At 39.0% G+C, this 10,448-nt stretch overlaps 1 protein-coding gene across 28 annotated transcripts in view; it reads right to left on the minus strand.

The window, feature by feature from the left end:
* LOC138814832 (endogenous retrovirus group K member 18 Env polyprotein-like) overlaps positions 1-10,448 on the minus strand; it is a 262,321-nt gene that overhangs the window by 201,193 nt on the left and 50,680 nt on the right. For 16 of the 28 annotated variants that reach the window (XR_011368121.1, XR_011368120.1, XR_011368119.1 and 13 more), the window contains 2 exons: positions 7,342-7,490; positions 3,922-3,999 (listed from right to left, as the gene is read on the minus strand). The exons of 3 other annotated variants lie outside the window; for them this stretch is intronic. The gene's annotated coding sequence lies outside the window, so the exon portion shown is untranslated. Of the gene's footprint in view, positions 1-3,553; positions 3,658-3,921; positions 4,000-6,920; positions 7,026-7,094; positions 7,156-7,341; positions 7,491-8,117; positions 8,768-10,448 lie in introns of those variants that run through there. 9 more of the 28 variants (XM_070004013.1, XM_070004006.1, XM_070003989.1 and 6 more) reach the window with 6 other exon arrangements.

The following is a 10,448-nucleotide window of genomic DNA, read 5'->3' on the forward strand; positions in this document are numbered from 1 at the left end:
CCCCCCACACCGACATTGTAAAGCTGGTTTTGACATGACATTTTGTACTTCTCATTGTTGCAACAGGTCCACCTGAATCCTTAAACGACTTGTTTGTCCCCATCTCCTCCACATGTTATACTGACATCAAATATAGTGAAAGCGGGGGTTACACTGTGGGGGAGGGACATACAAAGCAACAAAGAAATAATCTTGTAAATGCATTAGAAACACATGCATGAAAGAAACGAAAACATTAAAATACATATTTAAGGGTTCATTTTCCTAACATCACATTATCTGACCTTTTCCGCTTGACTCATACCTATACTAGATATTGCAAATAAGGGAAACCATGGGACCTATGCTTCTTTGGGCCTGGCTTACTTCACTTAATATAATTTTTTCCAAACCTTTCCATTTCCTAACAAATGGGGAAATGTCATTCTTTCTGATGGAGGCATAGAATTCCATTGTGTATATATACCACATTTTCTTGATCCATTCATCTACTGAGGGGCATCTGGGTTGGTTCCATATCTTAGCTATGGTAAATAATGCTGCAATAAACATAGTTGTGCTGGTAGCTTTAGTGTGGTCTTGTTTGTAAACATTTGGGTAAAAGCCCAAAAGTGGGATTGCTGGATCATAGGGGAGATCTATGTGAAGTCTTTTGAGGAACCTCCATACTGCTTTCCAAAGTGGTTGAACAAGTTTACATTCCCACCAACAATGAAGTAAGGTTCCTTTCTGTCCACATCCCCTCCAGCATCTGTTGTTGTTAGAGTTCTTGATTTTTGCTGTTCTAACTGGAGTGAGGTGATATCTCAATGTTGTTTTGATTTGCATTTCTTTTATGGCTAGGGATGTTGAACATTTCTTCATGTGTCTATTGGCCATCCTTCTTTCTTCTTCAGAGAAGCTTCTCTTTAAGTCTTTCGCCCACTTATTTATTGGGCAGTTGTTTCTTTGAGGATTTGTTGTTGGGTGGTTTAATTTTTTGAGTTCCAAGTATATTTTAGATATGAGACCCTTGTCCGTTGTATGGCTAGTAAAGATCTTCTCCCAATCGGTGGGCTTTCTATTGATCTTGCCAGCTATGTCATTTGCCCTGCAGAAGCTCTGCAATCTTATGCAATCCCATTTGTCCAACCTTTCTTTGATTTGTTGTGCTTCCGGGTCTCTATTCAGAAAATTTCGACCTGAGCCAAGGAGACCTAGGGTTTCTCCTATTCCATCCTGTAATGTTTTCAGAGTGTCTGCTTTGAGTTCAAGGTCTTTGATCCATTTGGAGTTGATTCTGGTGCAGGGTGATATATAAGGATCTAGCTTTAGTTTTCTACATGTAGTTAACCAATTTTGCCAGCACCATTTACTGAAGAGGCTGTCTTTCTTCCATTCTATTGTTTCAGCTTCCTAATCGAAGATTAGATGGCTATAGGTCTGTAGGTTCATTTCTGGGTTTTCAATTCTATTCCATTGGTCCTGAGGTCTGTTCTTATGCCAATACCAAGCTGTTTTGATTACTATGGCTTTATAGTAGAGTTTGAAATTTGGTATTGATATTCCTCCAGTAGTGTTCTTTCCGTTGAGGAGCGTTTTTGCTATTCGGGGTCTTTTATTGTTCCATATGAATTTTTGGATTGCCTCCTCTATTTCCTTGAAGAATGAGGGTGGAATTTTGATAGGTATCGCGTTGAATTTGTAGATAGCCTTGGGAAGTATTGCCATTTTCACGATGTTAATCTTGCCAATCCAGGAGCATGGGAGGTTTTGCCATTTTTTAAGTTCTGTGTTGATTTCCTTTCTCAAGATTTTAAAGTTTTCATCATAGAGGTCCTTCACTTCTTTGGTTAAGTTAATTCCTAGGTATTTTATTTTTTGTGGGGCTATTACAAATGGAGTTGCTTTCCTAATTTCAGCCACACTTTTCTCATTGTTGGCATATAGAAAAGCCATTGATTTTTGGGGTTTAATTTTATAACCTGCTACTTTGCCAAAGTTTTGAATCAGCTTGAGTAATTTGGGAGTGGAGTCTATGGGATTCTTTAAATACAAGATCATGTCATCTGCAAAGAGGCAGAGTTTTATTTCTTCTTTCCCTATTTGGATCCCCTTTATGTCTGCATCTTGTCTTATTGCTGTAGCTAGGCATTCTAATACTAGATTGAAGAGAAGTGGAGAGAGTGGGCATCCTTGTCTTGTTCCTGAGTTAAGAGGAAATGGCTTTAGTTTTTCACCATTGAGTATAATGCTGGCTGTAGGTTTGTCATATACAGCCTTTATTGTATTGAGGAATGTTCCATGGATTCCTAATTTTTCCAGAACCTTCATCATAAAGGGGTGTTGGATCTTGTCAAATGCTTTTTCTGCATCTATTGAGATAACCATGTGGTTCTTATTCTTGCTCCTGTTGATGTGATGAATAATATTAATTGATTTGCGTATAATGAATCCTGTTTGATCATGGTGTATGATTTTTTGGATGAATTGTTGAAGTCGATTGGCCAAAATTTTGTTGAGAAGTTTTGCATCAATGTTCATCAAAGAAATGGGTCTGTAGTTCTCTTTCTTTGATGAGTCCCTGCCTGGTTTTGGGATGAGGGTTATGATGGCTTCATAGAATGTGTTCGGTAGTGAGCTTTCTCTTTCAATTTCATTGAAGAGTTGGAGGAGTATTGGTGTGAGCTCTGCTTTGAAGGCCTTGTAAAATTCCGCTGTAAAGCCATCTGGTCCTGGACTTTTCTTAGCTGGGAGGTCTCTTATTGCTGTTTCTATTTCAATGCTTGATATGGGCCTGTTAAGCTGGTTTAACTCATCTTGGTTTAGTTTTGGCATGTCAATATTTGCTAGGAAAAGGTCCATTTCTGAATTTGACCATTTTTAAACAATACTAGATTGAATAGTGAAGAGATGCACTTGAACTGCAGAAGATGAGTTCCCGAGGAGTGTTCTGAGAGGGTTTCATGGAGAAAGCAAACATTAGGGGATAAGAATAAAAGATCAAGTGTTACCATATGAAAAATTATGGAAATCCAAACATTCAGACTACAACAATAAAGTACCAAGAGTAAGAAGGTTCACAGACACAGAAAATAACTCAGGGCTACTGTGGGTTGAGGGAAGGCAAGAGGCATGAATGGTTTAATGGCCCAAAATTTTTGTCAAGGGTGATGGATATGTTTGGGATAAGATAAAGGTGATGGTTCTACAATACTGGAAATGTACTGAATGTCACTGAATTGTGGTTATAATAATAAATGTTATTACTATTTCCCTATAAAGAAAAACAATCATCCCATTTTAGAGGCTACTGTTTCCAGGAAACTCTCTGACATTATATACTCACAGGAAACCGTACTCTTTCTTTCTTACATTCAGTAGATTTTAAACATGTATTTCTTTATGTTTTTTTTTTCTTTTTGAGGTCAAACCCTGCTAGCACAGGCTGGCCTGGAACTTTCTGCTACTTTGTTGCTTGAGGAATGTCTTTCTTCTACCCAAGACATTCCATAACAAAATTTATTTTCTAATAACAACAACAACCAAAAAGATCAATTATTAGGGTCCTTACCCTAGGACTTAGGAGCACACAGGACATCTTGATTATATCAGTTCCCTCTGTCCAGAGAGCATTGTGTGCCTGGGGCTTACTGGTTTACAGAATGTCTCCTGAGCCTGGGAAAGATAGGTATAAAAGGAAAAAGCATCCCATGTCCTGTGCATGAGCAGGCAATGGAATATATGTTGTATTAAATATTTCTCTGGATATAGAACCTCTCTGCCCACTCTGACCTTGGATATGAACATAGCTCACAAGTCACCAACAAAGAGCAAGGCTTTTGCTCTTACTTCCATATTGTAAATGGTTACTATCTCAGTTTTTATTCACTGAAGTGTCACAAATAAATGAATCACAATCACCAAGAAGTAATAACTTACCCTGGCCAGTTTGTCTGGTTTGCAGGAGATGTGTTGGGAAAAACATCTCTGTTATCTCTTCAGAAAAATCTTCATCCCCTGAAAAAAACAAAGTTTTACATGAAAAACATTCCAGAAAAACTGCTGAGGATCACAAGAAAGGTGAGAAGGAAGAGGAGTGAAGGCAGCAGAAGTATGCATAACAATTTAATGAGCATGGAATATGAGTGCTTATAGAATTTTTTCCTTTCCTTCTCAAGTTTTTATGATGCATTGTTATCATTATCCATTCTTTCACTATTAAACTTAAATGTCCAATTAAGACAAACATTTCTGAGACTTTTCTTCCACCACTGGTTAAGCTGAAGCTACAAGTGTTAGGGATAATAATAATCACTCGGCCTTCTGAGATTTCTGGGCAGACTTTGTGGCCTTGCCAGCTCCAGCAGACTTCTTGTCCACATCTTTGATGCCACACACAGCAACTGTCTCCTATCACAAACAGCAAGATGACCCAAAGGAGGATAGTCAGAGAAGCTCTCCACATACACAAGGCTTGCTGGAACCATATGAACCATGACAGCATCACTAGACTTCAGGAATTTAGGACTAGCTTCCAACTTCTTACAAGATCTCTGTTCAAGTTTCTCTTTCCACTCAGTAAACTTGCAAGCAATTTACGCTGAATGACAATCCAGGACAGAGGCATAGTTAGTACTGATTTGGCCTGGACGGTTCAGGAAGGTCACCTGAGCAGTGAAGCTAAATGCTTCCTTGGGTGGATCATTCTTGTTGTCATCACCCACGTTGCCACACCAAACATCTTTGGCTGACATGCTTATAGAATTTTTTTGTGCATAGTATGTCGATAGATGTTCTTAATGGGCTTATAAGAGAGGTGGGCATTATCACACTTTGGCAATAAAGATAATGAAGGCTGGAAGAGGTCAAGAATTTCCACAAGATTTCTTAGCAAAGGTTAGGAGTTAAACCTTTGCCTCCACTCTCAATGCTCTTTGCGTCACATTACAGAAGAATGAATGGAGAGTATGAAGCAGATATTGTATAAAGTAAATGGAATTCAGGGCTGGGAATGTGGCTTAGTAGTAGAGTGTTTGCCTAGCATGCATGAAGCCCTGGGTTTGATTCCTCAGTACCACACAAACAGAAAGAGACAGAAGTGACCCTGTGGCACAAATGGTAGAGCAATAGCCTTCAGCACAAAGAGGCTCAGGGACAGAACCCAGGCCCTGAGTTCAAGCCCCAGGACCAGAAAAAAAAGAAAAGAAAAAGAATTTTAAAAATGGAATTCAAGTTATGGGAAGAGTTTCAGGCAGAGAAAATGAGTGCCAAGATTAGGGGGTGAAAGCATAGCAGGAAGTTTAGTATAATCACAGCATTTAATGTAAACAAAGGAAAAAAAGCAACAAAGTAGGATCCAGCAAAGACTAGGCCTTTACATCCTAGTAAGATTTCAAAGTTTCTAACGAAGAGATGAGGAACCACTGAATGAATTTTAGAACAGAGACAAGTAAGATCAAATTTAAATCAAAGGAAGATCATTTTAATGGCTGAGTAGAGAACTGATCAGCACTAATCTAGGAACAAAAAAGGAAGTAAAATTGAGGGAATAATCCATGATCCAAGTGAGCAAGGTGATGTTTAAATCAGCGGGAGAAAGGATTAATGTTGGAAGGGTGCTAAGGAAAATGCTATCTTGATGATGGGAAAACAGAACACCTCACTGAAGAAACATGCAAACATATGGGTAAGTCAAGAGCAAACTATAATCAAGACAGCCAAACATACTGTCAGGAAATATTCCTTCTCTCTTTACACACCTAAATCCTATCCAGTCACTCACTTTGAGACCAGCCAAAGGTTTTAACCTTTAGAATCTATATATTTCTTAATCATCAGTCTATAGCTTAAAGGGCAAATTGTTACTGCTTTATCTGACCATTGTCCCCCAAATTTCCTGGGATTGGTGGGAAGAATGTATCATAGCTCATTTGTGCCTCTCCCTTGGCATTTAAGAGAAAGAATTAAAATGACTTAGCAATCCCAAGTATAAGATGGATTGTGAAGGTGATCTCATTAATACCATCCTTACCAACGTAACTCATTTAAGCAACATTTAACTATATCCTAATATGAATAAAAATCTAAAACCTGACTCGTAGGTTGTCATCCAACTAAATCCTACTGGGTGCAAGAAATTAATCTAAAAACATAATGACATACCTATATCACAAAATATTGACAAAATGATCCAATAGCATGCAGAATTTTTTTCATTTATATTTATCTCATTCTGTTCTAAAAAATTATTTAGTGTATACTTAGAATGTAAATAATATTCCAATATATACATTTAATTTACAATGTTCAGATATACAATGTATTATGTTTGAGTGTTAATAACTTTTTTTTGGTAAGTGTTGAGAACAAAATGAGGCAGGTCACTGCTGTGGCTCATGCCTGTAAACCTAGCTATTTGGGAAGTTGAGAATGGAGGATTATAATTTGAGGTCAGCCTTGGCAGCACAGTTTGTGAGATCCCTTCTCAGCCATAGCCTGTTACATTAATATGTGCTCATCCTCCTACACTAATGTGAGAGTCCAAAATTAAGAGGATCGCAGTTCCAGCCCAGCCTGGGCAGAAAATTTTAGGAGATTCCATCTCAACAGAGAGGCTGGACACAGTGGCAAGTGTCTGTGATCCTAACAATGACAGGAAGACTGAAATCGGTAATTGTAGTTCAGGCATGCATCCAGGCAGGAAACCATACTCTCCCTGAAAACAGTCAAGGGAAAGCAGGGCCCAAGACATGGCTCAGTGGTAGAGTGTCTGCTTACTAAGTTTGAGTGAGCTGAGCTCAAACCCCAGTACCATCATAACAAAGGAAAACAATGGTGGAAGATCACTACCAAATACTTTCCACAGAATTAAGTATATATTGGGCAGGAGTGTGGCCCAGTATTAGGCTAGGGGTATAACTCCATGGTAGAGTACTTGCCTGAGGCTTGGTGACTGGCACTGAGATGAGGAGAAGTTGCATCGAAAGTATGTAGGATGGTGCTGGTGGCTCACGACAATAATCAGCTACTCAGGAGGCTGAGACCTGGAGGATGGACGTTTAAAGCCAGCCAGGCAGAAAATTCTGTTTAGATTTATCTCCACTTAGCAAGAAAAAGACAGACTGATGTCGTGGTTCAGATTAGTAAGACATCAGCTGAGTTCAAGCTGTGGTCCTGGCACCAAAAACAACAATAACAAAATAAATAAATAAAGGAATAAAGTGTGGGCTTTGGAGGGACTTTGGAGAAAGGCAGGACTCTCCCAAAATCGGAAGACATATTCTTAGGCAAAGGGATGGCAAGGACCAAGAATGCTGATAGAAAAAGATGACCAACACTACCACAACAGCAGGTTCCTACCTTTATCCCCGTCAGCTACTTCCATTTTTTCAGTACTTCATTGAGATATCATTAAATGCCAACATCACTGCTGAATTCAACAAATATCACTGAGGAGGGCTGGCAAAGAGTGAGAGGAGTTGGGCAGGAGTCTCTTTTCAGAGTCATTTCTGGTGAACATATTAGACAAAAATCCAACTGTTTAGAAAATCCCTCAGAGTCCTCTGAATGGTATTTAAAGTTCAAGATTCCCATTCCTACACCAAACAGATGCTGATTACATGAACAAATGCAGTTAATTGCAGAAAAAAGTTTATAAATAACACAACTGTCATATTGAGGACTAATTAGAAAGAATGCAACTATCTAAACACATCACAATGGCTTTATGTGTTTCCTAAGTTAAGACTTCTAAAAAGCAGATTTTTTAATCTATTATATCTTTGGAATCATTAAAATAATTACCATCTCTTGCTTATGACTATTATGCCACTTATTGAATACATTATTTCATTTTTGTTTTGTTTTGTTTTGTTTTTGCCAGTCTTGGGGTCTGAACTCTGGGCCTGGGCACTGTCTCTCAGCTCTTCAGCTCTTCAGCTCAAGGCTAGTGCTCTACCACTTGAGCCACAGCACCACTTCTGGCTTTTTCTGCTTATGTGGTACTGAGGAATTGAACCCAAGGCCTCATGCATGCAAGGCAAGCACTCTACCACTGAGACACCTTCCCAGCCTCTGAATAAAGTATTTAATTTAGTACTTATTTTAACAACCTGTAAGGAATTAGATTGGGTTACCTTACAGATGAGAAAAGAGCTCAGGATCGCAGGTCACATGGCTTTAGTAAAAGACAGATCTTCATTTTGACTCAGTGGATAACTCCAAAGCCCATCATACTTAACTGCCATCTCAATACTTCAGAAAAACATTAAGAACTTATGTTCAAAAAATCTTTTTTTCTTTTTTTGTGCAAGTCCTAGGGCATGAACTCAGGGCGTGGGTGCTGTCCCTGAGCTTCTTCAGCTCAAATCTAACAATCTATCACTTGAGCTACAGCTCCACTTTGGGCTTTTGGTCGATACCTGGGGATCAGAGTCTCACAGACTTTGCTGGTGAGCTGGCTTTAAACCCAGATCCGGGGTCTCAGTTTCCTGAGTATCTAGGTTTACAGGTGTGAGCCACCAGTACCTGGTCAGAAAAAATTTTCTAATCAGGAATCAAGCTTTTACATAGACTAAGGAATCATTTATTAGTAAGATGTTATACAATTGTCTAGTCTGACTTCTTAAACACGATGCTGAAGACAACAAACAAAAAAGAAAATGTCCCAGTCTGCATAAAATCCATACTAAAGGAGTAACAAAAGTTTCTCACTGAGAAATATTCGCTTTGTAGAAAACTTGAAGACTAGTTATTTTACAGTTGATGAGAAATAGAAAAAAATCAAAGCCGGGCGCTGGTGGCTCAAGCCTGTAATCCTAGCTACTCAGGAGGCTGAGATCTGAGGATCGCGGTTCAAAGCCAGCCCAGTCAGGAAAGTCCGTGAGACTCTTATCTCCAATAAACTACTAGAAAACCGGAAGTGGCGCTGTAGCTCAAGTGGTAGAGCGCTCGCCTTGAGCTGAAGAGCTGAGGGACAGTGCCCAGGCCCAGAGTTCAAGCCCCACGACCGACAAAAAAAAAAAAAAAAAAAAAAAGAAAGAAAAAAATCAAATGAGGTTTAGAGATATCAGTGGCAAGCACACTGACAGTTCAAAGAAGTAAACAGAGAGCCATCTTTCAAAGCACTAATATTTGGAAAATTTTCATCTGGCAGCTCTCAAACATGCTAGTCTCAGGACCTCTTAATACTCTTAAATTTTGAGAGCTCCCAAAGAGCTAATTAAAAAGGTAAGGTGGCTCAGTGGTAGAGTGCTTGCCTTGCATACATGAGGTCCTGGGTTCGATTCCTCGGCACCACATAAGTAGAAAAAGCCAGAGGTGGCACTGTGGCTCCAGTGATAGAGCACTAGCCTTGAGCTGAAGAGCTGAGGGACAGTGCCCAGACCCAGAGTTTAGGCCCCACAACCGGCAAAAAAAAATGTTAGTAGAGCCAGGAACTGTTGGCTCTCACCAGTAATCCTAGCTACACACTCAGGAGACTGAGATCTATAGATTGCTATTAAAAGCTAGCTGGAGCAGGAAAGTCAATGAGATTCTTATCTCCAATAAACTACTCAGAAAACAAAACAAAACAAAACAAAAAAAACCCAGAAGTACAACTATAACTCAAGTGGTAGACTACAGCTCAGGATCAATGCCTAAGTGCTGAATTCAAGCCCCAGGACTGGCACAAAACTAAATAAATTAAATAAAAAATAGGGGATACACATGCATTCGCATATGCATGCACACACACACGAGAGAAACAGACAGATATGTTAAAAAGTAGAACTCAGCTAATGAGCAAAGCATCAGGTATTGAGTCCTAGTTTCACAACCCAAACAAAAGAAAATTTAGAACTCAAGTGCTTATGGTAGTTTTGTAAACTTAAGAACAAAAACACTGGGGATGGGAAGGTGGCTCAGTGGTAGAGTGTCTTGTATGCATGAGGCCTTGAGTTCAATTACTGAGCACCACATAAGCAGAAAAAGTTGTAAGTGGTGCTGTGGCTCAAGTGGTAGGATACTAGCACTGAGCTAAAGAGCTGAGGGTCAGCACCCAAACCCAAAGTTTACTCCACACAACTCACCAAAAAGAAAAAAAAAGAAAGAAAAGAAACACTACTTATTAATATACGCTTATTGAAAAAAAACTGTATTTTCCAAAAAAGGTAAAATTTCAGCAGAATAGTCCCATTGTTTTACATCTTTAATAAATCTCTTCATCCTTTAGCCTAATGAAAGACACCTGTATTCTCTCATCTGCTTTTATACTGTCTGTTGGGTTATGTTGTTTCAAGTATATGCAGAAAATCTACCTTACAAAGTCACTTAGTTAGAAAAGGAAGAAGTATTTTAGTTGCCTTCTCAGATTATCAATAAAGCTAATGCTGGCATACTCCTTAATATTACACTAAAACTCAACTAGTGGTCATCTCTTAAAATTTAGTTGTAATGAGATATATAGCAATGAGCCTGAAGCTATA

The sequence above is a fragment of the Dipodomys merriami genome, unplaced genomic scaffold, assembly GCF_024711535.1.
Source record: "Dipodomys merriami isolate MVZ:Mamm:240054 unplaced genomic scaffold, mDipMer1.0.p SCAF_1069, whole genome shotgun sequence".
Taxonomy (NCBI): Eukaryota; Metazoa; Chordata; class Mammalia; order Rodentia; family Heteromyidae; genus Dipodomys; species Dipodomys merriami.